Source organism: Anser anser (genome assembly GCF_964211835.1).
Source record: "Anser anser genome assembly, chromosome: 10".
In the NCBI taxonomy this organism is placed as follows: domain Eukaryota; kingdom Metazoa; phylum Chordata; class Aves; order Anseriformes; family Anatidae; genus Anser; species Anser anser.
This window is the reverse complement of record NC_139730.1, coordinates 13,599,794-13,625,321: the sequence shown is the minus strand read 5'-3', so window position 1 is coordinate 13,625,321 and position 25,528 is coordinate 13,599,794. Positions and strand designations below refer to the sequence as shown.

The 25,528-nt window shown below is 40.3% G+C and overlaps 1 protein-coding gene across 30 annotated transcripts in view; it reads right to left on the bottom strand.

Moving 5' to 3' along the window:
- PEAK1 (pseudopodium enriched atypical kinase 1) overlaps positions 1-25,528 on the bottom strand; it is a 118,829-nt gene that overhangs the window by 89,860 nt on the left and 3,441 nt on the right. For 2 of the 30 annotated variants that reach the window (XM_083850795.1, XM_083850772.1), the window contains 10 exons: positions 23,694-23,776; positions 18,440-22,284; positions 17,784-17,837; positions 12,273-12,478; positions 6,663-6,895; positions 3,626-3,706; positions 2,381-3,249; positions 1,819-1,909; positions 1,634-1,703; positions 898-973 (listed from right to left, as the gene is read on the bottom strand). The exons of 2 other annotated variants lie outside the window; for them this stretch is intronic. The gene's annotated coding sequence lies outside the window, so the exon portion shown is untranslated. Of the gene's footprint in view, positions 1-897; positions 974-1,633; positions 1,704-1,818; positions 1,910-2,352; positions 3,250-3,625; positions 3,710-6,662; positions 6,896-12,272; positions 12,479-17,783; positions 17,838-18,439; positions 22,285-23,693; positions 23,777-25,528 lie in introns of those variants that run through there. 26 more of the 30 variants (XM_083850784.1, XM_083850792.1, XM_083850776.1 and 23 more) reach the window with 24 other exon arrangements.

The following is a 25,528-nucleotide window of genomic DNA, read 5'->3' as shown; positions in this document are numbered from 1 at the left end:
CCAGAATTTTTGAAAACCATTGTCTCCAAGGAGAGCATTATGATCAGCTTTCCCGTTCAAAACAAATTCCTATCTTCTCTAGCAGCTCCAAAGTAACTAAACCATCCTGAGCTTTCTAGTGTACCTACCTGCCAAAAGAAACACACACACTTCTAAAGGAGGAACAGTAAAAAACCAAGAAGTATTATTTAATGGCAATGAAGTTTGAGTGGGTGAGAAACATTCTTGCTTTTCTTGGAATGACAATTCTCAAAACGCTCTTTTTAATTAGGCTACTCAGACAAGCTGCGTTTATCCATTATTTTCTTCCACAGATTGTTATCTTTAAAGATCTGTCATCTAAATTCTAGCAAGTTAGAGATGATCTTAGTTAACACTTCAAAGATTTGTATTTGAGCAAGTCATAATTACATCATGAGTATGCTATCCCGAATTTTCCAGATCAGTATTTCCTAAAATTTTTATTTACGTCAAAGTCTCAGTCCACAGTAATTTATTTTTGCACATTCCCATCACAAAACTTCTCATTTAATATCTTACAGACAACACTGACCTAGGCACTTCCTACCACACAATAATGGGTCATATATACCAGCTCTTTTGTGCTATAATTAACAAATACATATACCATATATACTTACATGGAAGAGTGCACAAGTATGTACCAGAGTGTCTAACATTTCACCTTCCTGGCTTGCATATGTCACAAGGGATTTGTGCAGTTATGAACCTCATTTTTCAAATATAGCACTCTCCTCATCTCAGCCACTAAAAGTTTTGGAGCAACTTTCCCATTCATAATGGCTCAGAACATTTTGTCTACAGACTATGTCCGCAATGCACAGTGTCACAGGTCAGGTATTTCAAAGGCTACTAACATGCTGCTGTGTAACTTACAAAGGTCACGGTGCTTTCAGCTGTCCTCTGGGAACTGCCAGGTTAAGAATGCCAGAAAGCCACTCTTCCAATCAAACTGCAGTAGAAAATAGGGTTCAACGTGTACATTTATTGTCCTTGAAAGTCACAGCACAGGAGTTAACTTGCAAAGCGTATGCAGAACACAGCGAATGAGTCATCCCCAAATGGAAGACTTCCATGCTTTCTTATAGACAGGTGAGAAACATTATGTACAAGATACTTTTTTTCAATGGGTCTTCAGACCAGCATTTAAATGCTATATTTCAATAGATATTTCCTTCGTTAACTTACTGACAATCTCTATTTTCATTTCCTTTTTTTTTTTTTCTCTTGAAACAGGGGAAGGCCTTGGGAACTTCCCATGGTTCTTAAGTAATCTATAGCAATGAAGCGACTTATCTCTAGTATTACCGGTTTATAACTCATTCCTCCAGAGTTATTTTTCCTCCCCTGACAAAAAACTAACGTAGCATCAAAATTCTAATTCTACACTTCTTCCAGCAAGAAGAAATGATGTGTAAGATACCGGATCTTTTATACTGGAATTTTGTATGGTACTTTGTAACATAGTTTATGGTACAAAACCTTGATGTTTTCTACTTTTTCATCTGATGTGCAGCTATTGTATACAGCAATAAAAGCATTAAGTATATACCATCTTTGTGTTAAGTTCTGCATTTAAAACATAATATATAGCATAAGCTACTGCACATACCAGAGGCTATCTGTAGACACACACAGATTCATCTTTGCACCGCTACTCCCCTCCTCTCCTGAAGAAAGCACTGAAATCAGATAGGAAATGCTCTGAGGCTCAATTGTCGAGGACAGTTTTACAGTACCATTGCTTAATCACTCAATCTTTCTATTTTGTTAATCATGTAGCTGAAGAAAAATGACCTGATAGTAACTGTGCATCCCTTTTAATTAGTCCCTGGAAAGAAATGCCAGGAGCCAAGAATGTCCAAATCTTCTGAATAAGCGGAAAAAACTGCACAAAGAATATAAACATTGTCAGTTTATATACACCAACACTTTCTTTTTGATCATGAATCCCTGTTCTGTTCCCCAAGAAAAAAAAAAAGTTTTACAGAAAGTTGCTCACATGAATATGAATATCAGTGCCTGAGCTAACAAAATCCTTCTAACCCAGCTTCCCCTTCCAAGCTTTAGCATATTAATCTCTTTTCCTTTTAGCTGCTCCAGGTCTTGCATAACAATGCCACTTCCTGAATTCAAATCTCTACCAATAAACCTTAAGGCTGACTAATACTTTATTAAGCTCTGTGAATATTCCCTTAAGCAGGGCATCCGTTTAAAACTGGGATGTGCTGTCACAATTCAGCATCATTTTCTTAGCACTTCCAGAGTAAGGAGCAGAAGCATTACTGCAATCAACAACCTACATATCTTCCTGAAACATGGAACCACTACCATTTCAACAGGAGACTTAACAAGCTACCAATGTTCTGTTTAAATTCTCAGCGCTCCATACAGTAACCATCCATTTCTCTGTTATGTATTTGGGCAGGCTCATAGGGAAATCCTGTACAGGTACCTGGAAAGGTAAAAAGCACAATTACCGTCCTCTGCCTTTCTGTACAGCATGAAACCACAGGCCTTTCCTAAGAATGTTTTTTGAATCATCAGTGATTAAACCTTGACACAAGTGGTTATTCTAGTAAAATATGAAAATAAAAAAAGGCATGTGAGCTCAGTTTTGATGTGCATGCTAGGTAGTTCCTTTTGTTACTGGTATTTCTAGTGAGGGTGAAGCTAAAAATAAATGTATAATTACCACATTTGAACTCCTATTTGAGCTTGATACTCCTACAGAATTTGCAGTGTCTGTGTGTTAGATATTATCTACTGTGTGCTACCTGAAGTGTGACTTGCAGGATGGGGAGGACAGGAGTTGATGGCAATGAAAAATGTAGATGGACACAGTCCACAGGAGAACTTTTGACTAAGAGTGTATCACAAGGAAGAAAAAAATAAATCATCTTGAAGGGCAACTACGACAGTGGGGAAAATGTATTGGACTTCAGAAGGTAAAATTTATTTCACAATGAGGTTCATTAAAACAAACTATTCACTGCTAAAATTTTATCATCCACTCAAGACCCATAAAATACCTTTTCTCGAAGGGGCTGGAGAAGAAAAACTGTGTTAATAAGAAAAGATGAACTACAGGTTGCACATTTAACATTTTTGATGTGTCTTCATATTAATCCCCAGTGAAAAACACCTACCGACACTGAAGAGGACAAAACAGGGTTCTGCACACTCCAACTGTAAAAACTTCATTGCATGAGGAACAGTAAGTAAGGACTTGAACAGGAAACAAAAGGATACAGCCTTTTAATGTCACTTGTCTACTGTGACACTTTTTATGAGCCACACACAGAGCAAAATACATATTACTCTAACCCCAAAAGTACTAGTTAGTCAATGGAGCAAGAGCTAAGTACACTAATAATACCAGTTATTTCACACAGCAAGGGAATGCTGAGACCTGAGTAGCCCGTGGCAAGATGAAATGCCAACAGTGGAAACAGCAGAGCCAGATCCACACCATGCCAATCCAGCCTAAGCAGCACTTTCATGAGTAATGAGGGACAGAACCCAAAGAGAGCTTTAAAAATTGGTCTTGAAAGACATGCAAACGAGGAAACATTCTTGTAGCTCTTGGAGCAGTGCAACTTACACTCAGGATCTTGTTACCTCCTGCTTCATGCCCTCCTTAAGATACCTCAGCACCTGCTTCACAACTGGGATACAACACCTGCTGCTTGGGTATGGGTGGGAAAAAGGAGAGAATTAGTGGCATCCTTCGTGTTCTCATCTTCAGTATCTTTCCCCTCACTAGAAGACTGCAGGCACTGAGGACCCAGGCCTTTAAAATGAACCTCCAAAACTGAACGAAACACAAGTGAAGAATCTAGAATGACCAATTAGATATGGTGATGACCAAATAGAGCCATGAGGAAAAAAAATTCACCAAGTCCATCTCTGTTCAGCTGAACTTGTGGGAAAACAGAAAATGACATTTAAAGTCATCAGTATATGTACACAGGACTATAGGGACAACCCACTTTTATTTTACACATATGTAACAACCCAGGAAGGAAACAAGGAAAATGGAAAGTTACCAAAACACAACAACTATTGCAATGTATTACGTCTACAGGTATTTATAATCATAGCCTACTTTATTTTGTTAATATGTAGCGAATATATTTGGCACATCAAAATGAAATTGCTAAATAATCCTGCCTAAATGTTTTGCAGATAAAACTCCTTGTGACAACCTATCAGTAAGTGGACAGACCTTTATTCTGATTTTAATTATTAATGCAAACCCAGCAAGACCAGCCAACCAACCATCAACTCCGACTATTCGAAATATTAAAAGATGATCAAAATTATCTAAAGGACAGCATAGCTGGAGACAGGGAGACAGCATTTGAAGACAGAGAACATAGTCAGTTTATTTGACAACTTTTGCTTTTGTTTCTTATACGCAGTAGATAAGTACAAGTGTGAAGGTACTCCAACAAGCAGTTTCCTTAGCTCATAAAAAAACACATTTTGTCATACTCCTATTGTGTGAAGATAAAGCTCCTAAAATTGTGAATAATAGCATTATTATTCCACCTACTAACCCACCCAAAGCCTAAACAAAAATGAGTTTTCGAGAACTGGAATACCACCTGCAAGATACGTGGAAAACAAATTCTGCTCGCATTTTCCAGCATTAAAAAGCAGTTGTTTTTTCTTGCATTAACACCACTTGGTTATGAAACGATAAATTTAGCCTCTGTGCAAAGAAAGGAGTGAACATAATGGCTCCCTTAAGGCACAACATTGAGGTAGGAGGGATGTTAGCTCAATTTCTTTTTCAAAAGCTGTAGAGAAGGATGACAGAAAGAAACAGCTTCCAGTTGTCATGCTTCTCATCTGCCTGGTCTATGGCTTCCCTCCAGATTTCTCTAATAAGCTCTATTACAGCACAACCCTTCACTGTCCTTCTAATATGCATGCTGCAGCCTGTGTGGTCTAGTTAGACTAGTTCACGGGAAGCATTTGGGGTTTTGAATTATTTTTTTAAAAACCTGGGATAGCAAAAGAAGGTCATTTCATTTAATGAACCCACAGGAATCTCATAATATTTCAAATATTTCTATTTGTGTGTGAAGATAGACATTTGTGCGGGATGTGGTAGGGAAATTTTGGTTTTGTATATTAGTTTATTTTGGGCAGAGGAAGATTGCTAGTTTCCTACTAGTGTTTTTGCTAGATTATTTTGCAAAACTGCCTATAGGATTGATTGCCTGTTAAAATTTGAAATTTAACTCGAGGAATTCATGAAACAAAAATAAGACAACACTGTAACTAGTCAATAGTAAAAATTAACAAAAGGGGAAATAAATCTGCATTGTTTAGGGATAGGAAAGTAACAAATAAACCCCACTGGTATATTTCAATAGAAGAGCGACCTTTACAGAAACAGACTGCATTCAAGTATACAGGGAAGGAGAGGAAAAACAGGAAGAGGCATAAATAAAGGGCAGAGGAATGAACAGAATGAAGACTGATTGGGTAACACAACTAATGCAAAGTGGACCATCTTGGGAAGATCTGATCTTGCATGCTACAAATTCTTCAGCAGAGGACAGATAACAACAGTCCGCAACTTGAAATTCAAAGCATGCTGTTTCACTAGGCAGAAACATTGAAAGTAACTTAGTTTTAACCACATCCTAGATTTCAACACAAATGCCATGTTTAGCCTACAAATGTTTCTTTGTATTTTTAAGCAATAAATTACTGGCCTAAGGTCTCCAACTTTTCCTCTTAATCCAGATAAAAGCTTCAGAGATGTATGTGCACCACCGGACAGTACAGGTAAATCGTATTTTCTCCTGTGGCAGACTCAACCTAGAACATTTTCATCTCCCCACCCAGCCCTCCCAAACCCTGCTGCTGCCACTCCATGGATTTGCTGTTCCTTCAGGCCCGCTGACACAAGCGATTGTGAGGCGAAGCTATAAAATGGACTGTTTAAACACCTTTGAACTTATTCTGTCCCTACTCCAACCCTCCCCATCCCAGGTACTAAGCCCACAACATTTCAATGACCTGCTCTCCACTGTAGCCCTATGAATTTATTTCAGCACAAACGAGTAGGGTAACAAATTGCAATATGCTGATGGGAATGCCACGATGGCTCAGGAAACTAAAAGAACATATCCCTAACTCATTCTCACCATCACTCAGCCACCTTTGTGGTGCTGACCACCTCCTGCAGGGCTACAGTTCTAACTGATTTGGGTAAACAGTAACTGAGCAAAAAAAAGCTCCACACCCCTGCTCCCTAGCTTTTCTCAGATCCATTTCTTGACAGCTATACCAACAGGCATGCTAGCACAGAGTAAAACCAAGAGACTAGGGGCAGGAGTGTGGGGCAGCTACTTAAGATGGCTTAGGCAATGCCTCTGCCAAAACACTAACTGGAGACCGATGGTGCGGATTCAGGTTACAATTAAAGGATTACACAGCGAGCTATGGCCAAAAAGGATGGTGCCGCTTCCTTCTCACCTGGCCCTGAAGCAAGTTCTCACACCTTCTCACATGCTTCACTCCTAGCACTCATCTGACTAGCATGAGATCTTTCAGGGAGCAAAAGAAACGTAAACCATTAAAGAAAAATCCATCGTAGTTGAGCAGAATCAGCAGCTTACCGTTACTGACTGGGATGCTGCACAGGTCTCTGCCCCCACCATGTTCATGGTGCCCAGGTCTGATTGCTTCCTTTGTGCTGGTTCCGGTGTTTACAAGCAGGACTCCTCACTGAGTTGCCAACTTACTGCTAAAACCTTTGCTTCTTCACTGGATGAACTTTCTGTTCCTTTAGCAAGTCGAATCAAGTTCAGTGGAGTGCCCACAGGTGATGGTGAGAAGCAGAAGCATACAGCTGGGGAGAGGAGGGAAGATGGAAGGAAGAATTAATTTCTGGATTAATTTAGGCACTGTTTCATGCTACAGCTGAAACAGGAAAGGAAATAAAATCTATAAAGAGAAAATACTGCTGCAGGGTAATTAAGACCTAGGAGTAAACATGCCAAATGGTGTTTGCCACATGACAACAAACAAATGTGAATCAGAATGTGAATCAGTACTTGAGCAGAGGAAGGAATGTTTTCTCTGCCATTCAGGAAGCACTTCAATTGTTTCAAAAAGGTGTGAGTCATTAACTACCGCATGTATAAGTGAGACATCCAAAGCTATAAATACCTGACATACTTCAAGGGCTCTTTGGGATGGAACAATGGAAATCTATATGTACTTTTTCAAAATAACAGAAGCATGAAAACCATGCATCATTTCACAGATTTTGATTTGTTGTCTTTAGACTCTTCTGAATTGGATTACCCAAGCATGAAGAGCTATAACCTTCAAAGGACCTGCTTCCTTGCTTCTGACACTAAGGATAGCTAAGCAGCTATCCAAACGTGAGAGGCGCACAGGACTTGATCGTATGCTAATTCCATGCAACATTTTTGTATGTCTGAATTCACAGCTTATCATAGCCATTAAGTGAAGGTACCTTTCTGAGAGCGTCCATGAATCTCACTGGCAACAGCTAGCATCATAAAAACAATCCTCCTCCTCATTCTCTTTCACTTCATGTCTGCTTATTGGAGCTCAGCGCCAAGGCAGTATGTGAGTTTTACTTACCTGCACCATCGATTTTTAAGACAACTGGAAGATTCTGTGGGCTATAACACACTCACACGCTTCTTAACCTGTTTCCACCTCCTAATAGATTTTATTCCTTTTAAATACAGCTCAAAAGGCTGGTCTGACGTCAGCATAGGGAGTTTTCATTCACATGTTAAAACCACTACCATATCACAGATTATCAGTGCATTAGGGTTATCGAGACCTGGCAAAGGGCATGGTTCCAAACCTAGGTGCAGCCAGTCTGCTGCCTAAAGCCAAATATTACCGTAATAAAGTATAGACCCTATTCCTTCAGATACACAGCTTTAACGTTTGCCCCTATGAAAGTCACCTAGTTGAGATGCCATTTGATTCCTATACAACCCTTCTAGAGAAAAGTGTGTTTTCTCCACATACTGTGTTTTTCAAAATAATTTTTGCAACACCTTGTACCTTTGCTAAAAGACACTACAAAGGATGCTGGTGGACTACCCAATATCTTGCTACAGGTGCCTTGCAGAAGAGGATACATAAAATACCTTCAGCGTTCAGGTTAACCTAGGTGTTTGTAACTCTGGTGAGACTGACGAACTCCTAGGAAAAGTGATTGCACAACAGGAAGAGGGGGAAGAAGGGGGCTTAAGAGCTTGGGCAGGCATTGGGACTCCTTCATCTACCCCATCCTCAACTCTCAGAATACAAATGCACAAAAGGAATACAAAAACTATGCGTGGCTTTGTGTAAGCGTATGGAAATTTTGATTTTACTGTATCAGACATTTAATTATACTTTTATACCATCAGTGATATCCTTTCTTAATTCAGACTTCTCTAAAAATTCTTATTTATAAAACTCCTTAGAACTATATTTATTTTCCTTAATAAATAGACTTATGCAATAAATACTTTATGAAAAACCTTCCCCCTCTACATCTATTTATTTTGTCTTCAGAGATTGATTAGATATCATTGTAAGCTAGAACTATATGAATTGATTTGTACAGTCTTTGTGCTTTTGATGGAAGAGGTTTTCAAAGGTAAAAGCCTGACTGTCCAGACTAATGTTGCATTTAAAGCACTGTAGTCATCACACGCAGTTTCACTAGTTGGGAACACAGCAGAGTATAAGGAAATTCCCCTTCCTTTGCTAACAAGTTGCACTAAGATCTCACCCAGTGCAGGCTGCAGTCTTCTCAGAAAGTGAGCGACTTTCCACAGGCTTGGTAAAAAAAAAAAAAGTCAGTTTTAAAAACCTAGCAAGCTGAAACATAAATATTCAAACATAGGCTTCAGAGCCAGTAACTCAAGCAACATTGCCAAGTTCATTACTGAAAATCTCTGCAGCTAGAGCTGCCCAGAGTGCGATGCAATAACACAAAGAACCTTGCAACTACAGCTGGGTTGTCTATCCCAGTGATGTATTTGTACAGAGTCACTGGGATAATGCTAACAATTTGTTCAAGTACAAAATGGTTAGAGAACTTTCAACTAGCCTCTACTTTGCCATTTATGAATCTTACCTTGCCTACCATCCCTGGAAGCTGAAAAAACTCGTACCGTACTGAGACCTGATGCAGTTTCCTTTGCAAAAGCATCTGAAGGACAGTAAGGCTGCTACCGTGAAGCCAAGAGCTAAATTTGCTGCACATTTCATACAGTGGTTCTCTAATGTGGCACCAATAAGAAAAAAGTTAGTTTGTCTCCCTTCCAAGAATCTCAGGTAATGGCAGGGCTTTCCACACTGGAATCACAAATCACTTAACGCCGTGCAATTTAGAAAGAATCCAGAGGATGCAGGTTTTCCACAGCAGCGCCCCGGCAGGCTGCAGAGCCAGCTAGCAATCTCCTACCATCTCCTTGAATGCACATCTTGGACTAAAATGCACAAAGTGGAAAAATTAAACAAGCAATGAACCACTCATACACGTAGAAGCTCATATAAATGTCTAAAAACCTCTTAAGAAGCCTCATTGAAATGATGTCAACACACTGAAGCAATTCTCGGAACACCTCCCAAACCTGTCACCGTGCCGTCCCTCCTGCCTCCCTCCGGTGAGGCTGCATTTATCATCTTCGGCTCACTTTCACACACATGGGAGAATCTGTTTACCAACTAATAAGCTCAAATTAGACACGCATCAAACTGAAGCGACCTCACCCAGGTGAATGCTACAAATCCCCCTGCATTCACCAGTACTTTATTAAGAGCTAGCTTCACATTTGCTTACCATTAAGAAACAGCCTGCTTTATTCTGACAGCCATCCGAACCGGACACAGCTTGCAGCCCTATCATTACATCTGCTTCCACCCTTTCAAATGGAATGCTTAATGAGTGAGGTTTTTCTAAAAGATGATTTTTGAGTCACGGATGGAGCAGGAACTGCCTCACTGTCCATACAGGGCTTGCCCACAACAAAACAGCTTGCTCCTAGGGACCAAAAAAACGTCAACTGGATGTAAACCAACCTCAGAGAGTAACTGCAGAGAGGGCCAGCCTTCTCCTTCCTATTATTTTCATATTTCTCCTGCAGAGAATTTGTGATTTTTCCTTTAAGAAAGGGTGATTAGTGTTCTCTTAAAGGGTACAACTTGATCAGCTAGGGAAGCGTGGGTCTTACCTGCCTTTCCACCACAAAACAGCAACTTTTAAAGTGCTACCGTACAAACCATACTTGCAACTGAGCTATTTGTAGTGAGCTATTGCCCAGCCAACTTCATTTTCCAAATTTATTTTTGATTATGTTTAATAGCATACAAAACCCCTGATTTTAGAAGGAAATTACTCGACTTGAGTGTAACTATAACCACACAACCGGGATAACTACTTCTATGAGTCAGACCTCCAAAAATTTTCCTGTTTCTCAGTTTTTTGAAAGATCACTTTAGAACCAAAAGTGTAATACTTATGCAGTACACAGTTGTTAATCCAATATGTTCCATTACAAAGAAAATACTAAAATTTGAGTCTTTGAAGCTCACTTGACAAATCATCCAAAACGGTATTTTGTTGTAATTGCAAACCTTAAAGAAACAGAAAAACAGAGCTTCTAGAAAAAAAAGCTGACTAGAAGTAAGTTAAAACATATTAAGCGATAAACAGAACACCAGAAAACTCATGTGCCAAATCTCACAATGTATAAACATTCCAGCGAAGTGGAGAGAGAAATGTGAAATTAATTTTGCATTTATGTACTTGATTTTGCCACCAACAGTATTTTAACAACTGGCTTCTGTTTAGGCTTTGCCCAGCTTGCTTGGGGTCTCATCCACTCATGTTCTGAATCTCCACAGACAGAAGTGCCACTACTTCCCTCCAGGGCCCCTGTTCCAACATCCAACCATCGTCACAATGAAGTCTTTTCCCCTTGTATTGCAAGCTAATTTCTCCCTTGTTTACAATCTATGTTTGTTACTTCTTGTGCTCTCACTCCTGAGCAGCTTGACTTCATCTTTTCTACAACCTCCCACGAAGGAGCTGTGGACAGGAGCAAGATCCCTCTTCCACCTTCTCCTTGGTGGTTTGAGCCAGAGTCTGGCAGCTTCCATCCCTCAAAAGCAGAGCCTGGATGCAGGTGCGGCCACAATCCAGGCCTCGTCTGAGTGCCAAAACAGGAGGCCAAACGTATTTCTTGGGCTGCATTCTCCCTACTGCTACCAGAGATCAACTGGGAATGCTGTCTCCTTGAGCATAACACTACTGAAGATAGTTATTTATTATATAATATTATTTTACTATTAATTCATAACTCACTCTCCAAAGTTTTATGAACACATAATTAGGGCTAGTTAGAAACAAGCCTTGCCTTTCAAACTTAACTTTAGTCCCCCAGGCTCGTTGGGTATATGTTACAGGCATTACAGCAAGGGTCTGGTACTACATCTAGCACAGCCCAAACACACCACCATTGCAGTCTCCATATAAACAAACCCAGACAACATACTATAGGTTTGGCTGTGCTTTATGTACTCCCAGTTTTGCAGCCATTTGCACAACACTGGTTCTGTCAGCATTCAGCAAAGGTGCAAGGATTACTTGCAGCAGCTTGCCACAGTTTTTTCTGAGAGAGGCAGGGGTGAACCTAAGTCATGTTGTACCTGAGAACTATTAAACTGCCTGGGCAGACAGAAGGGCATGACAGCATTCTTCCTATGGGAACATATATGAATTTGATGTGCATTGCTGGCAGTGCAAAAAAAAAAAATAAAATGCTTTTTGTCCATGGGGACAGCCCCAAACAAGAGGCAATACCACCCGGTAGCTCAGTTTATGCAGGACGAGCATAGCATCAAGCAGCAGCAGCACACCAGTTGCTGTTCACACAGTCCAACAACTTCTGTCTTCAAGAAGCGAGTTCGTAGATTTCCCTGCTGCACCTGCAAATTGCATTCCCAAATTCCCAGTCACCTGAAGGATGAAACTTACACATCGCTCAGGAGCAGGCTGAAGGTAACAGGAGAGAAACAAAAACTTGCTCTTGTCAGATCAGTGATGTATCAAGCTACTGCCTCTCAGCAAGAAGATGGTGAATGACTGCAAGCTCATTGCAGTGCAAAGTAAAGCCAGTTAGGTTTACAATGTTTAAATCACTAACAGTGATGTCAACTCATCTGTTTCATTCCATACTCACAGTGACTAAGAGGTACTGCAGCTCAGCTCTGCATCCAAATAGGAGTTGGACTCGATGATCCTTATGGGTCCCTTCCAACTCAGGATATTCTATGATCTCAAACACAGGGGCAGCAACCTGTGGACGATATTCCCCTTCCTGTGCTCCAGCAGGACCTAAGAAGTTCACCTGCCCGCACCCAGACAGCAGAACCGAACTGAGAGTGGCTGGAAAGAGTAAGAGCTTCATAAATACCCAAACCAAAAATCAAAGTCCACATCTATTACACATTATGAAAAAAAAACCTTTCTCGGCCACCCTTTATCTTCAGGTAGTAAACGGCCTCATTTTTCAAAATAGCAGTGATAATGAGACACAGACAATGGTCAGCAAGAGCCACCACAGACAAGTAAGATTTTTGGGAACACATCAGTGCCTCAGGCTCTCAGCTTTACACCATCCCATTTTCTCTTTGATCTCAGCAAATTATTCATCTTATTAGTTCAAGCTTTTATCTTTTGATCAAGCTTTTGTAATATGTTATTTGGAAATGAGTTTCTTAGAGGGACAAGTGCTGTCAGATGGTAACCCGTATCAGATCAACCCCAACAAAGCGGTATCAGCTTAGGACAAGTTACAGCCAGAATTAGAGCTTCAGAGTGTACGTGCAAAGTATTATTTTCTAAAAACCACAGTGTTGACATTACAAGGGAAGAAAAGCAAGGAAAGATCGTATCTTCTGAGCCCTCGATCAAATTACTTCATATTTCACCCACTAAACCTAGCCCCTGGTTCCCATAAGAGACAGCAATCTGAGACGGAACAAGCTTGTGGATTTTAGAGCATTAAGGGAGAAAAGGGAACTAACTACAACACTGCAACTAAATCTCCAGATGATGTAGAAGCATTCAAAGATATTTTAAATAACTTCATGGGATTACTTTAAGTAACTTCATGGAAATTTCCAGATATAAAATAGGCGTCAAAATGAAATTATCTATGATCCGAGTAAGACAGACAAACTGGAGCACAGAACTATGTAGTGCCTGCAACTTCCTGAGGTTTCACTCCAACTTTTTTCAAAGTAACTGTTAAAGATATTAGATGCCAGTATTTCTAAGATGTTATGTGATAATTCTTAATTTACCCTAGCTTCTTGTCTTTGAAGCAATTCGGCTTCAGTCTCAGTGTCTAATTTCCATTTTACACATCCTATAATTGTGTTTGTCCTTTTGTCCTTTAAAGCTGACTTCTAAAAGATTCCCATCGTTAACACATTTACAAAGAGCAAGCAAACTTGCTCCTTTTCTAGGTCCTTTAGTTGAGATAAAATTATTAATTATTTTTCTTACATGCTTTGAAAAGTTGGAAATTGCTTTAAATGGTTCTTTTACGACAAGTCACAAGTCGTGGGCTTGGACCCACCTCTGTTCTGGAAGGGACGTATGCTCTGCAGAGGCTTCGGATCCTTAACCTGTAAACTAACTGGATGCATGACCTACTGCTCACTTCATCTTCTGGCAGGTCCTGGCTATTTTTGGCCTTACTTTAATTGTTCAGACTTCCCTTGGCATATTTGGAAACTATTCCTCTCAGCTCAAAAATCTTACACGGGGATTCTAGAATTCCTTACTAAGATCTCTGAACATTTTACTTCAGTCCGTTTACTTTTTTCCCCACTTCTTAAATTTATATTTTTCCCTTCTTATTTCCTTAACAGGCAATACATGGTCTTCTCTATCTTACAAAATGGACACTCTAACACTTTTTAACATGCAAAACTAAAATCTTAAGATAAAAAAAAGAAAAATATAACTCAACACGAACTGAGCCGTGCTTATTTCATGATGCAGACTCTTTTCTGCATATGAAAGTATAAATAGTATCCACAGCTGTGAAATTTATCCTTGGTCATTAAATGTCTGCACAATCTTACAATTTCTAAAAGCGTCTGCATTGCCTACCAATGTGCTGCATTAATATAAACAGCACATGAACAGCCAGAGAGGGTTTAAAAGAGAAGCCCTAAGCAGCAGTTAACTAAACTTGAAAGAGTCACCTTCAGATTCAAAAAGAACCATGAGCTTGCAACTGCTTTGCAGTTGATAAATTTGCCAAGAACACTTTCTAATGTTTTCATCCCACAATCCTGAATTCCTGGTTTATACATTGTGAGAATAACAAAAGCTTGTTTGAAAACCATGGAGCCAAACCACCTCCTGGGTACTCTGACTCTTCAGGGTGCCTGTGTACTGGAAATACTCGGCGTCCTGCAGAAAGTTCGAGAATTGTCTCGTTTGCCCGAAGCACCCACCGCCCTCCTGGTAGAAGGGATGAGGGAACAATAACCTGGAAAGCCTGCCAGATCCCAGCACAGCATCAGCCTAACATCTGGGCACAGCAGCACAACTGAACAAGTTTGGCATATAGGCTGGATTACCAAAACCAACCCAAAACACACAACGTGCTTGCAGCACTCTGCAGAGGATCAAGCAGAACGGAAGCAAGCTGTGTATTGTATCTTATCTCCATTTTAAGAATCAGCAAATTTGTTAACCTCTTTGTCTCTCTGTTTCCAAGGTTACAAGAGAGGCACGACAAAGGCAGGAAGAAAACCCAGATATCTTCTGGCTTCCAAGTTTTTTTTCCTTTTGCTGTTCAGCCATCTTATCTTCCCAAATTGCAGGCTTCACTCTTAAGAGTAATTGATATGCTTAAATAACTCTATGCAGTCTGCTGGGTTTTTTTTGTCTTTTTTTTTGGAGGGGGGTGTGTGATTCTAATCAGTTTTCCTTCTTGCAAATTTGGAGGATTGTTTGGTGATTAAATCTGATCGCTTCTTGTTTAAATCTACTTGGAAATAATCAAGGAAACAATACCCCCACCAGTTCTAGCTGAGGAAAGGACACATACCTATAAAACAAAGTTAAACCAAACTATTTTCAAAGCTACTTAAGTGATGTGAGACAAGACAGGAAACGACATTTGAAGTGTAAATCAAACCTATTGTTTCGTTAAATTGCTGAAAAATCTTTCAATAATTCTCTCCCCCCAGTCCGAATTTCTTTGTTCACAAGAGGAAGCATGCAGGAACATGAAAACAAAGTGATGTCCCTCCTCTGCAGAGGAGTAATGAAGTCTCCTCCCCCTTCCAACGGGGATCACAGTTTGCCAGCTCTTTGGCAGCCACTGTAGTATTTAAAATAGAAATGAATCCCAAAATGTGATTTGGCAAACAGCTGCTGAAATACCCACTAAGTCTGTTTTCCGTCTTTTCCATTTCCTTTCAACCCCTCTAGTGTCATCTAGAAAAGCTTTCAGACCCCTCATAGATGAGCCACACGCGCAGCTGGACAAAGAGCCCCCCAAGCACGTGAACTTTCACACAAATGCAACAGATGAATCAGACAGACTTGGCTTTGTGTGGCCACTGCCCAGACGCGGCGACAGCTCCTACAGCTGTTCTTACGCTGACGCACGGTTTGAGTTTTGAGGCAGGCACCCCTCCTGCCTTCCCAGACCCAAAAGCGTCGGCTGGTTTCTCCCCGTCCATTTGTCACCGGTTAAGAGCCGACACTCGCAGTTTTGTAGCTGGTTCCATCAGTTTTGTGGCACACGCAGGCAGCACTAAGGTTTGCACAACACTATACATTTGCAGTTGCACTAAGGTGAATCGTACAATCGAGGACACGCCATATTTTGCAGATATTTTACAGAGAGCAAACACTGCTGCACTGACAGAAAATACAAGGGCAAGAGACAGCTGATGAATCAAAGACATGACCGCTGCAAAGGGACATCCAAGTGCACTGCCAGACCCAGGCACGCTAGCTGGAGCCAGTCGGCAACAAGCTCCTCCCCAAACTATTGTTTTTGAAAATATAATTTAATATGAAACACAACTTGGCGCAGGGTGGGAGCAACGAGCCAGTTGTCACAGATGTTTGAAGCAACAACAGAAAGCACATTTTGCGAACGTAGGTAGGAAACCAGTGGTGAGGAAAAGCCTCCAGTTCAGCTGTTAGCAAGTGCTCACACAGCAGCCAGAGGAGCAGATCGTGTGACAGGTATAACCTCTGCTTCAGTGGACTTAAATCTCTGAAACCCCTGACTTCTCACCAGGAAGCACTGTATACAAGTTAAACCATCTTAAGCATTCACCAAATAAAAGCAGTTAGGTGTTTCTGAATCAAGGGAAGATAAGCTCCAACATTCAACCAGCACGCTGCTTCTTCATCTACTACTAGCTCCAATTTCTAATACAGGCAAAATATCTTTACTATGTTTATGCAAAATCATCAAGCTGCCAGAACAATATCCTGTTCAACATCCTGCAACACACCTCAAGAAAATTTCTGGATCAATATTTTTCCCTCGTTCAAAGAGTAGAAGAACTTCCCAAGCGGTGGTTTAACAGCAGTTAAAAAACACGCAGAACCATGGTTCTGTATGTTTTCAGTTTTAGAAGTTTTATAACCCAGTACAAGACCCAACAGTGATTTCTGCCTCGCCACCAATCCAACAGTTCTACAGGAGCATCCGGAAGACTGATTTCACAGCTCACTGGGCCGTGCGGTGTTTGTAAGCCGCTGACCCCAAACCATGGGGAACTGCAAGGGCCTCCTCAGTGGAAGGGAGACTTACAGATTGCTGGACAATTGAAATTGATTTGAAAACCGAGGCTGGCCTGCCAGCTTTTTCTAAAAGACCTTTAAAACCCTCAGTGAGTCATATTAGCCCACACAAGCAAACCAGCACATTGTTCCCATTTCCCCTCCCTCGAAACGCATCGCGCTCTCTCAGTACAATGCTACTGTACAAGTAATTAAGGACTTGCCAAAAGCTACCACCAAGCCCTAATCACAGCAGGACCGCTCTGCATATTTTCAAACAAAACAAAAACTAAACCAGGCTGCTATAAAACAGCCAGTACTGCAAAATCTCTGATGCAGATTAAGAAATAAATCTGCGATAAAGCATAAGCCAGATTAGAGTGCTGCAGAACCTCAGTGCAGAAAGAGCTTCATTTCCTTGCTGCAAGACAGGACTGACTGTTCGTGGCACACATACTACTGCTATGCACAACAAGTTACAAAAAGCATCGACTCATTTCACCAAATCCTTTAAATGAAGACCACTCAATACTGCAGACACCTTAATGGTACTTTCCACTTTGCCCTTTTCATTGGTATTCCCAACTTAGAGTAAGAACATTGTGCCCTATTTTATATTTTCTGTACATTTTACAGAAGAATTCAGAAATTGTATGTTTTCAGACTGGCAGGTTTCTGTCAGTCATTCTCATCTCATCTTTACTCAGGATCTGACAATACCAGAAGACTTGAGTGCATTTTATTGTCTTGCAGAGTCTGCCTCACAAATGATGGGAGTGATCTTGAGGTCACTGATGGAACTTTGGAAACATTTCCTTACTTGAGAAGTACTTACTCAGACAGTGACTTGGAGATCAAAGGCGGGATCTTCCATGCTCTGAACATGGAAAAAAAACAACAACAAAAAAAATGCACCAACCTTTTCACTCTGGGTATTCTTCTCCTATGTTCAAATGGAAGTTTCTGATCAGGTCTGAAAAGCAAGCAACAAACTAAGCATCATCCCAGCTCCCAACTTTTTCCTATTGTTGAACAATACAGAAGTTAATTCCAAAGATTACTCCCAGCTCACGTGCTAGCATTCAGGCATGAGAAAAGTAAATACTAATCAGCAGGTCTGACTGCAAGCTTCTGATATGCAGGGTAGCTCTTCCAGCTCACGGACAGACATACTTAACTAGCAAAACCTATTGTTGCTCTGAACAGAGCACACCACGTGATGCAGCACACGTTTCGACAGCAAGTAAAGCGAGAATGATGATAATACAACAGTCACAAACAGCCAAACACAGCAGTGCCAGGATATGCCCCTAGAAATAATTTTTGTGATATAAACCCATAAATCTTTACCATTTGAACTAAAGACTTAAACCTCTCACAAAAGAAGCAGGAGCAGCCTAGCTGCTAGGATTAAAATACATATCCGTACTGTGTTATGGCAACTAGAAAAATATTTAGTGTAGCTTGCTGTTTCCAAAGGGCTGGGCAGCAAACTGAGTAAGACCCTGAGAGTGTTCTGGGTCCTCTTTTGAACTCTGGAATAATTGACTTTAAGCAAGCTTTTCATTTTCTTACTTGTTAAATTAGTGAATGATGGAGCTGTTGCTTATTGCAGAGGGCTTTTCTTGAGATGATTTCTAAAGCCATTTCCCCCAGTTGTCTATCTGCTTCCAGTGCATAGACAGAGGGGATGCTCACAAGCTGCTTCCTAAGCCAGGAACATCTTCAGGTAAACCAAAGAAAATTTCTGCTCAGAGATGGGAACTTCAGTCACACTTCTCGCTGAAACAGTAGGCCGATATGCTGCTACAAGGAGTTTTTAAATCACTGTTGACTTCTACTGTACTACTCTGCAGAGAAAAGCAGACTCATCCTGAAATAGGAATCGAACTGGAGATTTAACACTACTTCCTAAAACAGCATTAACAGCTGGATTAACAAAAGCATGTTTATGTAAGATATATGTGTCAAAGCTGAGCTCAGATACACAACTCTCAGTATGAATAGAAACATCTCCTCCTCGAATCAAAGTTGCAGAAGATTGTATTTTCTTTCCAACAATGCTGACAAGTTGATCTTCTGGATTTTTTTTTTTTTTTTAACCTGGGGGTTACAGAACAACATAGCTTAGAACGATCATATCTGTACCAAATCTTTCTCCTTCATGGCCAAAGGTATCTACAATCCAACAGTCCTCTTCAACTACCAACAGAAATTATATACCTTAACTTTCACAAATACTGAAGTGGATATTAATAACTGTTTTCTGTAACAATACGTAAGACAACTTAGAAGAAGTTTGTACATAAAAGTGCCAAAGCTGACAAGTTTATATAGCCCTGGTTTACCAAAACAAAACAAGCCATAACTTCTAAAATTACTTCTTCAGTTCAAGAACAATTTTCCCCCAAAATGCACATGCTCTTAAGTTGTTGCCTTTTTCCAGATTCCAAAGAAGTCCCTGCAGCCCCATGCCTCTCTTCCTAGGAAGAAGAGGAAGAAATAAAGCAGAGAGAGAGTAATTTAAACTGAAGTTCCAAAAACTAACAACTTCCACAGTGGATGCCAACATTTTCTCAGGAAGTTATAACTTTACACAGAGAAAATTCCAATGATTTTGAAATCTGGAAGCACTATAGAAGACATTTTCTACTCAGAAGACTCCTCACTTAAGCCTCCCATATAAACTATGGTGGACTATGGGTCTTAAGGAGCTCAAAGAGAGGAAAATCTCTTAGATTTTACAGGGCTACAAGCAGCAAAGACTTTACTAAAACCAAAATAAAAACTGAGGTCATGCTTAGAACTTTAAAAACAAAGATTGTGTAATAAAAAGCACAACGCTCAAGAGAGTTGTTCATCTGAAAAATATGCAAAAAAATGGGAAAAAAAGATTTGTTCCAGCACATCTTGAAGAGGCAAAAGAGATTATGTTCCCTCTCTTTTCATGTTGTGTACAGCTTTTCCAAGAGGAACTATTTCTCACAGGTCGTAGCATACCCTGTAAAGCAGAACAGGGCCACTGCTGCATTTAGAAGGTAGTTATAATGGGAAGTCTTCACCTCTGTCTCTCACAGAAACCATAAGGCAGATGTATCTCAATATATTTTTCACTTATAATAAAAGCTAGGTTTCTGATATTTGGGGTACCACTCAATAATTTCAAGAATCCCTTTTGCTCTGCGAATATTTCTGTGTTCTTAAATGACACTGCCATGCACACCCACGGATACTGAAGTGATAAGGCAATGTTATGTATGTACTGTGTACGTTCCCTACCAGCCTGAGAAAGGCACCTTGTGAAGATCGGATTGTCCATTTTCCTTGCACTTTTTAAACTCTCAGAACAGAAACTGAGGTTTAGTTAATCTCACAAATGCCCGGACACGGTTTCTTTTTTGTGGTGTGACAGCCCTCTATTCTATACCAGCTCATAAAACCACTGCCAAAAAAAAAGAAAAACACACAAGCATTTTCAAGAAAAACTGTTAAGAGGTTTTAGATAATAACTTGTTGGACTAATGACTGCAAACAAGCTTCTGAGATGAGGCCCATACCGCTCAGTCCTAGCAGGATACAGGACTTGCTGAAGCTTTCAACTCTCCACCAGAAGTCATTTTCAGAATTCTTACACACGTTGTGCAGGCAGGGCAACTCATGCTGTGCATCATCATCCAATGAATATAAATATAGCTAACACACGTTTCATCTTCCCTGTAGAATCATTACCCTGAAATTGCTGGGAGAGCTCATGGAAAAACAGTGATGGAAAAGAAACCTTGAACCATTGAGCAAAATCATCTGAGCTAAAAGCAGCTATTTTACATCTGTAGATCCCAGCTCAGTTACAGACATTTCATAAAGTAGCAGGAGAATGTGAACCAAAAATTACATGAAATCCACTATTGCTTCACGCTCACCAAAAGGAAAGAAATTACGTTTTTAAACAGTAATCAAAACTGCTCCTGTATCACTTGAAATGCAAGTTTAAATGGATAAGCATCGCACTCATGAAAGGCACCAGCAGGCAATCCAAGAAGCCATATTGTTCTGCTGTCGAGAGACCTCCTTTGATGCGAGACTGTCCTGACAAATGTTCCTCTCTAACATATTCACTAAAAACATAACACCGATTTTTTTGGAAAAGCACAGCACACACTCGCTTATAAGCCCACACTTATTTTTCATTATTTCAACCGTTCAATAACTGTTTCATCCGCAGTTCAGCTGTTTGCATCCAGTCCAACTACTGCAACTATGAACCAGTATTGGCTTCTCATTTTTCCAATGCATTCTCCACCTTTGCTTTATGTTTATAATTAGACGAAGAAGTACAGCAACTCCCCTAGGCAGCACAATCTGAGAAACTTGAGCGTTACCCACATAATACAATGTGAGGGACTATTGGCTGAAATTACCCCCCTCCCTCAGTAAGTACTGCCCGCCGCTGGAGGTAGCGTTATTCTGTATACCAATTCACATTTTCTTCTGCATTCTACAGATTTCATTTTGCTTGGATGTTTACAACTTTCATATGAAGGCATCCAAAGTCAGCTTTTTACGTAGATCATGATTACCTGCAATTGTCTGTGTATTAAGTCAACTCTAGAAGAAAAGATAGCAACAAATTAAGTAACGTTTGAAAGGTTAAGAAATCTAATTGCCACTTACATTTAAATGCTGTTGCTTTAGTGTTTCACCTGCTTACTGTGATTTCACAGATGAATTTAGCATATACATGTGCCTTCCATCAAGTGCCCTGGCAGCTGCATTGGAACATTTCAGAAAACACTGTTACACCGCCTTTTCCGTAATTGCATCTGCAGGGGGTTGAGTAGAACCCCGTCTGATAACCCATGCTGGTTATCTTTTCCAACATGTTTCTATACAACACTGCTTCTCAGCCTGCAAATTTGGCTTCAAAAGGTCTGTCAGTTGCTATCTCCATTGTTCTGTTGATATACATTGAAAAACAAAGATAATGTACAACCATAAGCAATGAAGTCAATCTGCAAAGGACAGAGAAGGAAAAAAGGCTGCAATGTTATCACCATCATGCACTACAAAGAAAAATTACAAAAAGGGTGAGAAGTGGGCTTTTTGCTTTTAATGCAGCACTTCTTGCTATTCACAATATTATGCAATGTGCTATGACTTGCAATGCTGCATTTAATGAATGTATTTACTGAATACCATACTGATGCTGAGTGTTAATACCAATCGGAAAGGAACCTGATTCAGCTGCTGTCTGTGAAAGCAACTGCACAAACAAACAAAATAATCAAACACTTTGCACATTCCAACAAGCAGAAAAACAGAGATAATTATACAGAACACAGGAGAACTCACCATGACTAAAGCTCCAGTACCGCTGAGGAATCTGTCTTACCGCTCCGCAATTCCACCTTGCATCTGCAAAGCTGTCGCAGGAGGATTTTCATGGCAACTGTTACTAACAGTATCTCTATATCTACTGCTAAAAACAGGTACTTTACATAGGGGAGTGCAACATGCCTTCTGATGTACCCCTTTCTGAGCGACTCCCCCCAGAGAGCCACCTTTGGAAGAGCTTCGCTCCCACTGGCCCAAGTTAAGTGGGTTTGCTCACGAGGAACCACGCACCAGCACCCTGCATGCCAACGGGTTCGTGGAGCAAGATGACAACTGCGATACAGCAGCCCAAACCAATGCAGATTGCAAGGCAGATCAAATGTGCTTTAAGCTCTGCTTGGCCTGGCATTTTCTGTAACAGGAATTCTGCCCTCACCGCACAAGAAATTCTTACTAGGCAAAATGCATAGGCACAGGAGCACGTCAGGCTTCAGCAAGCTTTGTCCTAACATGCCTCTGCTTTCCGCACTTCCCAGGCAATCTTTTCAAGCCCGAGATAGTGACCTTTAAACGTGAGCCTGCCTGATTTTCAGAAGGCCTGCCTAATGTTTTAAAAAGTTGTTACAATCTAAAGACACATTATTGAGAGCTTCATTAGCATCCCAGGAAGTCTGAGACTTTCTTGCAGATAATCTGATATCGCATCCCTTTAGACATTCAAATTGTGAGGAAAAAACAATCACAGCATGAAAACACAATTTTACAGATGTCATGTTCTAAAATAGTCAACACGAATGCCTTGGATGCACACTGAACACCAAGCTCAGTGAGTTGCTCCCCTGCTTACAACGAACTGCACTGCTCTGCACGACCAAAGCACGTGGAACTGGCCGAAATGAGGGGCTCCGCGTCCCCCCGTTCTCTGCACCTCCCCTTCAGCTGAGCCATCTCCCTGCTTCCGAGGGCTGAGAACATCCAGAGTTTACAGTACAAAAGTCATTAAATAAACTGCCTTTTCCCAGGATCATTCCAAACAGCACAAGTCATGCTCTTTAACCATATAGTTACAGACCCAAAGTCTGACACCAGAGAACATTGTGCAACCTGTTTTTAAGCAAAATACCCCATCTAGAAGAGGAAGGCAAAGACAATTAGGAAGGCAAATGGAAAACCAATTACACAATAGGGCTTATTCCTCCATGGAAAACTCCTATACTAATATTTATTCTCTCTGAGCTTGTATGCATTTGCATTAAACTTCAAAGTTTATTAAAGCAAAACTGATGTAATTCTGAGCCTTCTCGGAGAGAATCAGTGATTTTAATGGGGTTCCAAACAAGCTCAAAGGTTACTCTGCAGAAGATGATTAGGGACAAATACAAGGTGGAGAAAAAGAATGAACTTGCCTCTGGGGAAAGAAAAAAAGGCTAAAAGACTAATAGCTACACAAGGACACTTTCAACTCAAGAACTGTAAGATGTTTAAGTGTTTCCATTACCTTCAGACACGACCATTTTTGAATTTACTGGCCAATGGGAGGTAGGATTATATTTTTCCTTTTTTAAACTGTTCTCTCTCTTGCTGCAATCAGAAAAAACAACACAGAAAGGACTTTAACAGATAAAGAAGCAATACAGTAATATAAAAAAGGCTACTTAGCATCTAAGACCACAGCAAGAGCATCTGCGATGCATACAGGTATTTATATTAGGAGGCAATATACACAAAGTCAATCTAGAAGGATGTCTAAATTTGATCATGTTTATAGCATACACTAGATGTCTTTTAAACGTGTATGGAGGCTTTTCTAACAGTAAGAGCCTTAGAGCTGGAAGACTGCATATAAATAAATATACATATGCAGTATTTACATCATTCGTACTATGTACCATCTTCCTCCTTTGATGGGCTTTTTACAGAGGCAGCCATTCAAGAAAGAACATTTTAAGATTCAGATACTTATTTAACGGATTTATAAAAACATTTACGGTTCAGCAGTGAATTTACCACTGAATACTCTCCTATAGAGCCTCTATCAAGTAACATAATAATCCAAATCTGCTTAAGCACCAGTGAGGTTGCATTTATCTGGCAAATTTTTTGCTAGTCACAGTACTTCTAAAATAGTACTGGCTTCACGAAGTAAGGATCTTACTCTTTAGCACCACGCTGAACTGTTATCTCAGACAAGATGTTACTAAAATAAGTATCGCTAGAAGCCTACAATGTTTAGCCTGGCACAATTTTTATCCATTTATTTACTGTGATTTCAAAAACTTTGCTAAGAGTGTCTTCTGAAATCAACAGTGACTGCATTAACACAGTTGAGCATTTTTCAGCAATTACGTTTAAATGCACATAAGGTTTTTTTTAACTGAAATACTACTCTCAAGTACAACGTGGGGCACAGCCTGCCAGTGGAAGGATTTAAAAACGTCTTGTCCAGGTAACATTTTGTATTACACCATTTGGTATTGCTACTTTATTCACGCAAAAGCATCTCGGTTAAGGCCAGTCCCGTACGTGACAGGCACGAGTGGATCTACGAGGCGGAGATTTTCAGAACAATCCAGGTAAAATTCTACGTATCTCTGCACATTGCACTGGAATCTGCCACCCAAGCACTCAAAACGGGAAACCAGTCAGGACGAGTCCCCCCCCCCCCAAAAAAACCACAGATTTTTCAAGCAGAAAAATGAATTAAAGGCTGATTACAAAACACTTCCCCAAGTGGTGCAGTTTTACATTGACTTTGCATTCATCGCGCTCAGCAATACGTGATTACAGGGCAGAGAGAAATGGTGAGCTAGGCTGCACAGGGTTTCCACAATTTTGGTCTTCTTGGCCTCATCTGAGCAGACAAACCCAGAACCAGTGGGGTGAAGTTGTTTTATAATGCGGTGAGTTAGCACAGCAACTTTTGTAACAGCCCGTGCAATACCCATAAGAAAATCAATTTAAAGAAAGTGACCTCGAAGCTAAACCGCTGCGTAGTTTGCCTCTATCCACATTTTTTTTCCCAACAATCAGGCGATCTCAAATCAACTCAGTCCACTTAAAGAGATACGGGGGAAGAAATTGCTTTAGTGACTCAGCCACTTATCTTAGGCAAAAGGAAGACTGAGATTTTCTCGCACGGTCGATAATTTCTGCTTACGGTTTGGAAAAACCAAAAGGAAACACGCAGGGTACAATACTAAACCACGATTTATTGAAACTGCAGCTTAAAATATTGGACAGCTAATTAGAGCTGTTACCAAGTAAAAACAAGTAATTTATCCTTGTCACTAACACTTCAGAAATACTAAAGCTCTCATATTCTTTTCAGTGCAT